Source organism: Protopterus annectens, chromosome 17.part0 (assembly GCF_019279795.1).
Source record: "Protopterus annectens isolate FY-2018-M chromosome 17.part0, PAN1.0, whole genome shotgun sequence".
Lineage (NCBI taxonomy): Eukaryota > Metazoa > Chordata > Ceratodontiformes > Protopteridae > Protopterus > Protopterus annectens.
In genome coordinates, this window is record NC_056751.1 from 550,042,691 (window position 1) to 550,054,242 (window position 11,552).

Sequence of the window (11,552 nt, forward strand, 5' to 3'; positions counted from 1 at the left end):
CAGTTCTAGCCTGCTAGAGATCATATCCTTACCTTGCCTTGTAATAAATGGCATTGGTTCTTTATACCACCATCAATTGGAGTCAAACTCATCAGTTTAACACCCGACGCCCCAACCCACTGCACCAAGCAGGACTCTTGGGTGGCTATATGATGAACTAACTTTTGTCTTGACAATTTTTTATGTTCTATTTATAATTCTTTTAGGATTTCGATTTTTAGTTGCTGAAAATAGACAAAAAGTGATAGGTTTCTATAGGTCTTGTGCTGCTGGCTGATTTGGTTTAATTATTATTTGTGACAGCTATAAAGACTAGTCATCGTCATTTTCTTTCAGCTGTGCCATTAAGGATTACCATGGTGGATCATCAGTCTGCAGAACACGTGGCAGTAGAGTTTTACATTGTGGAGTTGCCAGCCCAGTGCCCAACCTTCCTGAGAAGGCACATGCTTGCACACACTCACACCTAGGGCCAATAGAGAATGTCAAATCCACCTGCAGCATGCCTTGGGAATGTGGGAGAAAGCTGGAGCACCCTGAGGAAACCCACAAGAACAGAGGGAGTGCAGATCATAGTGTATGCATTGTACAATTAAAGCCACTGTAGTTCATGGGCATGTACATATAAGTACTGAGCACATGCAAGCTGAGTGCCATTTTGTGTAAGCAGATGGAGTGAAAGCATGTATATGTGTAGCAGTCAGTCAGTCAGCTAGTTCATTTAAGTTTTATGTTCCAGTCGTATATCCTGATGTGTTTGTGTGTAATAAACATCTTAAATGAACACCTAAGACTCATTATCTTATTTGAATACACAAGATGTGTGACATGGTGTCTGAATGGGACCATGAGGCACACAGTCAGAAATGGAGGAATAGAAAGGAGTATCTCAAACAACTCGCAAATGACTCGTAAACAGGTCAGAAGATATTTCCAGGTACTTAAACTCGTTTAAATTATTTTTCCCTCTACAAATATAAAGTGAAGCATTTAAAACATTCAAAATGAATTACTGACTAAACGAAATGTTCAAAATTGTGACATATTGATAAAAGTACTTAAAATAATTATAAAAACATTTGAAACAATATCTGAATTGTATAAAATGTTTGAAAAAGAGAAAATGGCTGTATTTTTTCACAATGTACTACTTTTTTGCAATAACTAAAACTATTCTTAGTGTCCAAAGTGTGCAAAGTGCTGGCAGTGTGTGCAGTATTGCAGTACAGTTTTTTTCAGAGAGTACAGTTATTTCAAAGACTCTGTCATGCAGCCGGATATAATTACAACTACCTGGTGTATGTTTGACACTTACTTGGCATGGCAGAGGAATTTTGCAGACATTGTCCACTTGTGTTTGATAATAATATTGCTGAAAATTGGAGTGTTTAAGCAATAATATGATATTTTCATATAGGCTGCTTTTTCTGATAAAGACATGCATACAAAAGTATTTATTCTGCTCAATTTAATTTGGTTCAGAAACCATTGAGAAAGAATGTTCATTTGTGTATGCACCTGCTATTTATGCAGAGGAAGGGGAAGACTGCTATATTGTGGTGCAAGCTGAAACGCGGGAAGATCCTGAGTGGTTAAAACGTAAATTTAGAGAAATGTGCAACCCTCAAACAAATATTACAATGGAAAGGCACATATTTTACACAAGAGATTAAAAGCCTGGTGAAACGTTTGCAACATATATAACTGACTTGAGAACAAGGCAAAAACATGCAGATTTGGTGATCTGAGAGATGAGTTGATAAAAGACAGGCTTGGGTGTGGTGTTAACAATGATGCAGTGGGAAAGATTTTGCTTTGAGGCAGTGATTTAACTTTAAGCAAAGCCATAGAGATTTGTCAGATATATGAGCTTACAGAAAAGCACACAAATATGCTTACAAATGAGAAGAGCATGCTTGAAGCTTCTTCCAGCCTGAATATTGATAGCATGCATCATAAGGTTAAGCAGTATTGGCCAAAGGGTGTGGCTCCCACAGTGAAACCCAGGGCAGCTTTAGTAAAACCCAGGGCACACTTAGAGAAACTGAGAGGTGATTTAGCAAAACCCATGGTAAACCTCATTATCAACTGCTGTAATTGTGGAGGCAGTCATGAACCTAAACAAGAAAAGTGCTTAGCGTTTGATCAGCAATGCCACAGATGTAAAAAGTGGAATCATTTCAAAAAGCTTTGTAAATCTAGAGGCACATTCTTTTATTATGAGAGAGAGCATTCCAAGAAGCAAGTTGATCATGTAGAAAGCTGTGACCCTACTTTTTATGTTGATGGTGTCTCTGATCGAAAATCTTCCTTGTTAACCACTTTCAGTACATTTGGAATGTACAGATTTTTGAGAATGCCATTTGGGATAAATTCTGCCAGTGAACTCTTCCAATGAGCAATGGAGCACATGGATAACCAGAAAATATTTGCTCCATCGCACATTGGAAGACTTCACTTCTTGTAGGAAGCAATGGTGAAGTCGAACATGATAGAAACCTCAGGAAAGTTCTAGATCATGCTTGTGAAGTGAATCTTAAACTGAATCCTCAGAAATGTAAATTCAGGCTAAAAGAAGTTACTTATGTGGGTGATTTGTTTCCCATTTCAGGCTTACAACCAGATCCATCTAAGCAAGCTGCAGTTCTTGAGATGCCAGCTCCAGACAATGCCACATCTTTACAACATTTTCTTGGCATGGTCAACTATTTAGGTAAGTTCATTTCTGATTTAAGTGAGCTTTCAGCACCATCAAGAGAGCTGACATGCAAAAATGTAACTTGGTCCTGGCTAGAGCAACACCAAAGAGCATTTGATGTCATGAAACAAAAAATTGCCAGTCCACCCACTTTGAGATACTATGATGTTGACAAACCTGTAACTCTTTCCTGTGATGCTTCAAAATATGGTCTTGGTGCAGTAATTCTTCAAGAGGGTAGACCAGTACCATATGCATCTAGAACTCTAACTCAAACTGAGATGCAGTATGTGTAAATTGAAAAATAGGTTTTGGCAATAGTGCTTGCATGTTTGAAGTTCAAAATTGTATTTAGGCTGACCTATCCAGATTGAAACTAATCACCAACCTCTGGTTACTATTTTGAGAAAACCAATGCACACAGCTCCAGCTAGATTGCAATGCATGATGTTAAAATTGCAAAAGTACAATTTCAATATAGTTTACACAAAAGGCAAACTTCTTTATTTTGCTGATACTTTATCCAGATCACCCAGACAAACCACTGACCAGCATGACAATGAGAAAACTGATTTTGAAGTTATGGAAGTGAGAATTTTTTCTTCCACACATCTAGATGAGCTTAGAAATCACACAGCTTCCAATCTAGTTCTCCAGAAGCTGAACCATTTTATCAGTCACAGATGGCCAGCAAAACAGTCTTATTTACCAGTAGATTTTCCTTATAGAGACATTTTGATGGAAAATGGTATTATCGTGAAAGGTCCAAAAGTGGTAATTCTAAAATGCTTGCCACAAGAGTATATTAAAATCTTGCATTGAGGTCACCCGAGAACTGATTCTGCTAAAAGAAGGGCAAGAGGACTAGTATTTTGGCCTTCTATGTCAAAAGATATTGAGAAGGAAATCTTGGCTTGTTCAATTTGTAATAGTACTAAACTGCACCAACAAAAAGAACCACTTCATCTGAACCAGATTCCTGAACTACTTTGGTCGACAGTACCAACAGATATTTTCTAATGGAATGGTCAACATTATTTGGTATTAGTAGACCCTTATTCAAATTGATTCAGGATTGACCTACTTCCTAACCTAACTTCCAGTACTATCATTAAGAAATTGAAGAGACATTTTTTTCTATCCATGGTAGACCACACAACGTCATTTCTGACAATGGCGCACAGTTTACAAGTCAGAAATTCAAAAGATTTGCTGAGGCATGGGACTTTGTTCATGTTACTAAAAGTCCTGTGTATCCACACTCTAATGGCTTGGCTGAATGTGCAGTTCAAAGTGTTAAACAGTTGTTGGAGAAATCCAAAAGTAAGAAAGACAATATTTTTCTCAATGTGCTTACTCTCAGAAACATTCCTTGAGGCAATTTACTTGGTTCACCTGCTCAGAGATTGATGTCGAGACAAACCAGAACTACACAACCAATCAGTAAGACTTTGTTGATCCCAAGTGCTAAAAACAACAAAGCAGTAAAAGCTCATCTCATGAAAAAGTATTTGTCACAGAAATTCCATTATGACAAAATCAGCAAACCTCTCAAACCATTAAAAGGAGAGATAGTGAGGATGCAGACAGCAAAAGGTTTTGATCGAGTAGGACTTGTGTAACATCTATATGAGGAACCAAGATCGTACATCATTGAGTCACAAGGAATGGAATTTAGGTGGAATCAGAAACATTTATTGCCGGTGTCCGAGCCAGTGTTACAGCATCTTGTCCGTCACTGAGACTCTAATTCTCAGAGTATGCTATCGAATGTTCCTGTTCCAGAGAATAATGCATCTTCTGCTCCTATTCCTGAAAGTGTCCCTGAAGTTCCTAATGAAGAGCATTCCTAGTAACTGTCCCCTGTTGCTAAACCCAGTACTGATTATTATATAATGAGGTCAGGTCGTATCACAAGACCTAATTTAGATGCATGGCAACCTGGGCATGATTGTTATTGTTTATGTATTTATATAATTTGCATGCGTATCTGATTGTCATTTTTCATTTGCATGACAAAATCATCAAATAGGGAGGATATAGATCATAATATGGTTGTTGTACCTTTAAAGCCATTGTAGTTCATGGGCATATGCATATAAGTACTGAGCACTTGAAAGCCGAGTGCCATTTTGTGTAAGCAGCTAGAGTGAAAGCATGTATGTGTGTAGCAGTCAGTCAAGTTAGCTAGTTCATTTAATTTTTATGTTCAAGTCATCCATCCTGATGTGTTTGTGTGTAATGAACATATTAAAGGAACACCCATGCCTCATAGTCTTACACAAGACAAGTGACAGGGAAGACATGCAGATTGCACTGAAAGCACTGCAGCCGGTAATCGAACCAGAGACCCTCTTGCTGTGAGGTGATAATGCTAACCACTGCACAGCTGTGCCACCCAGCTATTAAGATTAATCTGCTGGAGTTTTTCAACTGTTAAATGCTATTAATTATCATTGTAACATTGTGTATACAACTTTAATAATACTCTTATATGCTTGTGCTTACTTGTGTGAGTAAATCTCAATATTTTCTAATCGATAAACTATACTTACGTAAAAGTAAAGCTTTACTTTACTTAGTAACTAGTAATAGTAATATATTACTTTTTTAGAAAAGTAATAGTAATATATAACTTTCACTGAAAAGTAACTAGTAATAGTAACATATTACTTTTATAAGTAGCACAACACTGCCATACATAGCTCTCCATTTCACACACGTCTTCTTGACAAACTTGATTTGGTCCAGTTGGCTATATAACAGGATTACATTGTAGTCATCCTTCTCTCTGGAGGTGACAGTCCAAATTCAGCTAATATTCTGCACATATGATCAGTTTTTACTGTTGAAGAAATGGATAGCTGTGGTTCTTTCCTGCCTTCCTCCTGCACATTTCTGTATTGCTTTCCCTTTGTTCTCCCCCCTGCTTGCTCCCCATTTCACCACTTTCCTATCTACCCATTTTAACACCTATAATCTGGTCAAAAAATAGATATCACACACAACACATATAAGTAGCAGAAAAAGTAATGGATCCTGTCACTTTTTGGCCTCTGTGTTTATGCAGAGTTTGGCATCCTGCAGCAAAGCCGAGCGATGGTGAGCAACGATACAATATTAATATATTATAATTATTATTAATATAATATGTTGATAAATACTTCAAAAACTAAGCATATGAGATTTGGGAGACATAAACTGAAAGGTGAATATTTAATACAGTACACGGTGATTGAAACTGTAGACTCATTTAAGGACGTGGGTATATGGGTAGATTCAGCTATGAGTTTTTCTAATCATATCAACCAATTGGATAATGGTAGTCATAGAACTATAGGTTGTATAAAAAGATTTCTAAAGTCTAGGAAATCAAACATAATGAAGTCATTGTTTGTTAGTTACATTAGACCCAAACTTGAGTATGGAATAACAATATAGAAACCCTATAGGAAAACAAGCATGAATAAACTGGAAAGAGTACAGTGGAAATATACTAAGGGCATCCATGGATCTGAAAATCTAAGTTATGAAAGACAAATACCTGAACTTGTACAGTGTCTCTTACAGATATTTAAGAGGAGACCTTATACAGGTGTATAGGGCATTTAGGGACAACTACCTCTGGGAATGTTTGGGGTTATCAAAAAGTACTAGAGAATCGTCAGATAACCTATGTAGAAGATTCTGTAGGAATGAGAAGTGTACTAACTGGTTCTCTGACAGAGTAGCTGATGCTTGGAACAAACTACCAAATTACATTAAAGCAAGTACCAGTGTAGATATTTTTAAGAACAGCCTAGATATGTATTATGGGAACAAGTGTTTTGGCATACTGGCAATCTAGTAGGGCTTTAATGCCCGTGCTTGAAATATTTGTATGCAATATTGTGGTTACCTTGGCCCAATTCTGCTTAAACCTGCTGCACTATGCCAGCACACAGCAACACATGTACTATAAAGAATTAATGTCATTATATTATCACTGTTTATTTAAAACTATTTAAAAGTATTACAGACACCTGGATTTTAATCCAGTATCATATGGGATCAAAAAGAAATGTCAGTGCATTTACACCTGATGCCACAGAGTCAGTTAAGCTACAGGTGTGTTTCATAGACTCAGTGCTAACTCTCAAACTTTAACAATGCAGCTCACGTTTGCACACTGCTTAACTACACACAAACAGGGAAAGTATTGCAAATGTGTATCTCGCATGCACAAACACTTTGCCAACCATCCCACAGAGCTGCTGCTTGCCACGCTATGGAAAAGTAAATATTATAATGTATTATTGCTGTTTACTGTCCATTTCCTCTTTATGACATGAAATTGCATGTGGGAATATAACAAACTGAAGGCCCTGTCTAACAATGTCACATATTTACAATACAGCCATGTGTTGCCTCCCCCAAGCACTGGAACCCAGGTGCCTCAGTATGTTTTTCACACATGTATCACCTACACTACAGAAATTAATACCAAATGTTGTGTGATATGCAATGCACATCAATCTATTAACATGCATAACTAGAACTATTGACCCATAAGCCTAAAAAGCCTTATCTGCAAGGCTGTAGAAGGAATCAGCATGGACATTATCCACAGGGACATAGGTGGCATTCAACACACTTGACCTGACCCATTTTGGTTTTGTCATGGGTAGATCTTGATTATTAAACATAGTGGACTTCTTTGATAATGACCCCAAAGACCTGGATAAGGGATAACAGAACATACAACCTATGTTGAGTTATCCAAGGCCTTTGACACTATCCCCCCATTCAGGTAACATAAGAAAATCTACTGGAAATGCTGGATATCTGCAAATCAAATGGGACAAGAATAACTTGTTTCAGGTATCTCATCCTAGCCTGTGACATAAACAGAACATGCTGGAAAGACAGATACATTTCACAGTAATTGCCACTCCTCTGTAATAGGCTCTCCCTGCATGAGAGGCAGTGCTCCTCAGTGACCCTATTCAAGCAAAACCTTGACAACTGGATGGGTGATTGTAAATTCACCCCTGGGGTGGGACCTATGTCACTCATGGACAGGGCCAGTCAGTGATAATCACAATATTGCACTGCTAATAATGAACATCTAACTATGCTCAATAAGGGTAATTGTGTTTTTACATGGCTAGGCTTGTAAATGCCCAAGGGCCATTAAGCTAGTAACCTCTTATGAAGCTATGAACCTATGCAGGCCTCCCAATGTCTTCTCTCCAACATGCCCTGCTGATGTCATCCACTATAAATAGACCTGCAGTCTTGTACAAGTCAGACTTGTATCATGGTGCTTGCATAAAGTACTGAGTTCTGTAATCTGTGTACTTAAGTAGGGGTCCTGTTCTCACTGCAGTCAAGGGTGTTTGTGTGTGTGTGTGTGTGTGTGTGTGTGTGTGTGTGTGTGTGTGTGTGTGTGTGTGTGTGTGTCTAGCCAGAAGAGCAGAAATGTGTATCCTACAATTAAAGCTCCAGTCCCATGGATTGACAGTATTTTGATACTTGCACATGCCTACACATCCATTTTTTTCAGGCCTCCCAACATCATCTCCCCAACATGGTCTTCTGATGTCACCAACTATAAGTTGATCTGCAATCTTGTAAAAGTCAGATTTGTGCCCTGGTACGTGCATAATGTATTGAGTTCTGTAGTCTGTGTACTTAGATAAGTAGGGATTCTGTTCTCACTGTAGTCAACTGTGTGTGTGTGTGTGTGTGTGTGTGTGTCTAGCCTGAAGAGCAGAATTGTGTATCCTACAGTTACTGCTCCAATCCCATGGATTGTAAGTATTTTGATGCTTGCACATGCCTACACATCCATTTCATTTAGGCCTCCCAACATCTTCTCTCCAGCATGCCTTGCTGATGTCATCCACTATAAGTTGACCTACAGTCTTGTAAAAGTCAGACTTCTGCTGTGGTGCTTGTATAAATTACTGACTTCTGTAGTCTGTGTACTTAGATATGTATGGGTTTTATTCTCACTGCAATCAACTGGAGTGTGTGTGTGTGTGTGTGTGTGTGTGTGTGTATATATGTGTGTACTTGCTTGACATTACAGAGAGCCTTTTACACCAGCATGTGGGACACTGTTATTGCCATATTCTCCTCACTAGACACTGCTGATGTCATCAGCTATAAAGTGTGATCTAAGACACTCCAAGTCAGACTTGAGCTGTGGTGCTTGCCTTAAATACAGAATTCTGCAGTCTGTGTACTTAAGTAGGGGTTCTATTCTCACTGCAGTCAATGTGTGTGTGTGTGTGCGCGCGCGCACGCATGCACATGCTTATGTAGTTGCTTGATGTTACAGACAACCTTTTACACCACCATGTGGGACACTGTTATTGCCATATTCTCCTCACCAGACACTGCTGATGTCATCAGCTATATCTGATTTGTAGATGTGCACTATTCCCACTAGGCCAGGGCAGAAACTGGCCAGGAGGATAGGCAGAAATCACCACATCTTATATGATACAGATTACAGTGACATGGATTTCAGTCTATCCACGAACATCATGGCATGGTTTGATGCACTGTTTTTTTTTGGTGAGTAATCCATGTGGTCTCTCCAACTGCTGCATGTTGTCTGGTGAGTTACATACAAAAGAGAGCATTATACTCTATATTAGTGTTCTGATGAGGTTTGGGTACAGTGCTATAATATAATCCTGAGATCAGAATATGTTGGCATGGGAGGCATGGCCATGAAGAGCACTGAGTAGCAGCATTTCTCTTCAGCTCTGTCTCTTCAGATTTTCTATGACAGGAATTTTATGAAATAACTATCCTAATTGTGGATATTTGTAAAGTTTTTTATTCCTCTTGATATAAAGAAGGATAGTATCTAAACATTTTTTAGAATAATTTAATTTTTCCTGTCAAAATTTCTGTGATACTTTGATCTTCACCAGATAAAAGATGAGCTTCTCTAAAACAGCACATCAGGATGCGACCTTAAAAAAGGAAATACAATCCCTGCTGACTAATATACAATAATTAGCCAGCAAAATTGACAGAATGGACTTGAAGCTGGATGATTTCAGGAGAGATGTACACATCAAATGGATACTATCAATGAAGACCTAAAACAACAGAAGGAACAAATCTCGGGAATCCAAACAGCTCTTAATTATATGGACACCAGAATTCAGGAAAGTGAACATAATATTGAATTTCTTTTAAGACAAAATACTCAATTGCTATCAAAGGTAGATGATCTTGAAAACAGATCTCGCCGCAATAATATAAGAATATTTGGATTACCTGATAATATAGAAAAGAATAACAGAAATTTTTTTAACATTGTGGTTGCCAGAAATTTTGGAACTTCCTGAAGCATTTTCCTATGGTATTGAAAGGACACACAGGTCCATGGTATCATCTAAAAACAGCAAAACTAGTTCTACTAAATCTCTGCTTGTTAAAATTCCTTTCATCTCATGATAAGGAAATAGTACTGAAAACTGCCTGGGCAAAATCACCAATTAAGGTTAAAGACAATATAGTACGCTCCGATAATGATTATTCACCAGCAGTAATCTCCAAAAGGAAAGTCTTTTTGCCTTTAATAAAAGAACTTAAAAAGAACCAAATAAAATCTCACTTACTATTTCCAGCAAGGTTAAAAATCTTTCACCAGAATGCAACTAGAATTTTTGAGGACTTAGAGCTCTTTCTTTTGTTAAAACAAATAAACTTCTGGAGAAACTTGAAGACATGGAATGGGCTACAGCTACTCTAAAGAGGTTGCCAGAAAATGGAATATGGAAAACCTTTGAACAAAAGAAGAAACTTAGAAAATAACTAAGATCAAATGCATATCTTTTTATTTGCCTCCTTTCTACATGTAAGTGACCCAAAAAGTCCGGGGAGATTAAACTGGATCAACAGGTAAGATCTGTGAACTTTTTTTGTTCACAGATAATTTATTACTGCCTTCTATAGTGCTGTTGGTGATGGTATAGTTTTATATTTAGTTACTGCATTTCACATTAAATGATCAATAGTACTTTTTCTCATACCATAAGTAGTTAAATAAAACTGGTTGAATGTTGTATTTGTGATAAAGATTAGTAGTTTATTTCAATTGATTTTAGTAATATTGGTTTATTTTCTCATAGTATATGTAGTTAAATAATGCTTGGTAGAATGTTGTGTTTCTGATGATGATTACTTGCTGCTTTAACTATATCACTTAGTGATTATAGATCTGATGCCTCCTCTTTGCTTCATTACAAAATCCAGTTTGTGAATAGTAAATGCAGCCCTTTGTGGGGAGATTGATGAGATGTTGAAATGGTTATATTATGTAGTGCTGAGGTTGGTTGTCTTATTTTGGTGTTTAATATTATTAATAGTTTTCTTTCTTTGGTGTTTTAATGTGGTCTGTATGCTTCTGTGTACCCCTTTGCTGGTTTATGGTTATGCTTATATAACATTACTTGAATGATAAATAGTGTTTTTGTGGCACAATTTCATTAATTCTAAAAGCTTTGCTTTACTTGTGGTTGCTTTGGTAAGCTTTAGATGTTGCTATGGCAACACTCGGTTTTGGGACAGCGTTGCTGTCATTTTTTCAGTCAACAGTAATACAGCAGGCTCGAGCCTTTAAATTAATGCTAAATGAGTTTACATTCACAGTTTCCCACTGAAAATGTTAAAAGTTGTCTCCAGAGCTTGAGAATAACTCCACGAGCTGCCTGTTGAGCCAAGGTGTCCGTTTTCCGCATCATCATGCTGTTTTTGAAGCTTAATTGAACTCTACACTGTTCTGCCACTAGATGGCATTATTGGATGATTTAAGTGACCAGAAAGCATACAGCAGATGGTTACAAGT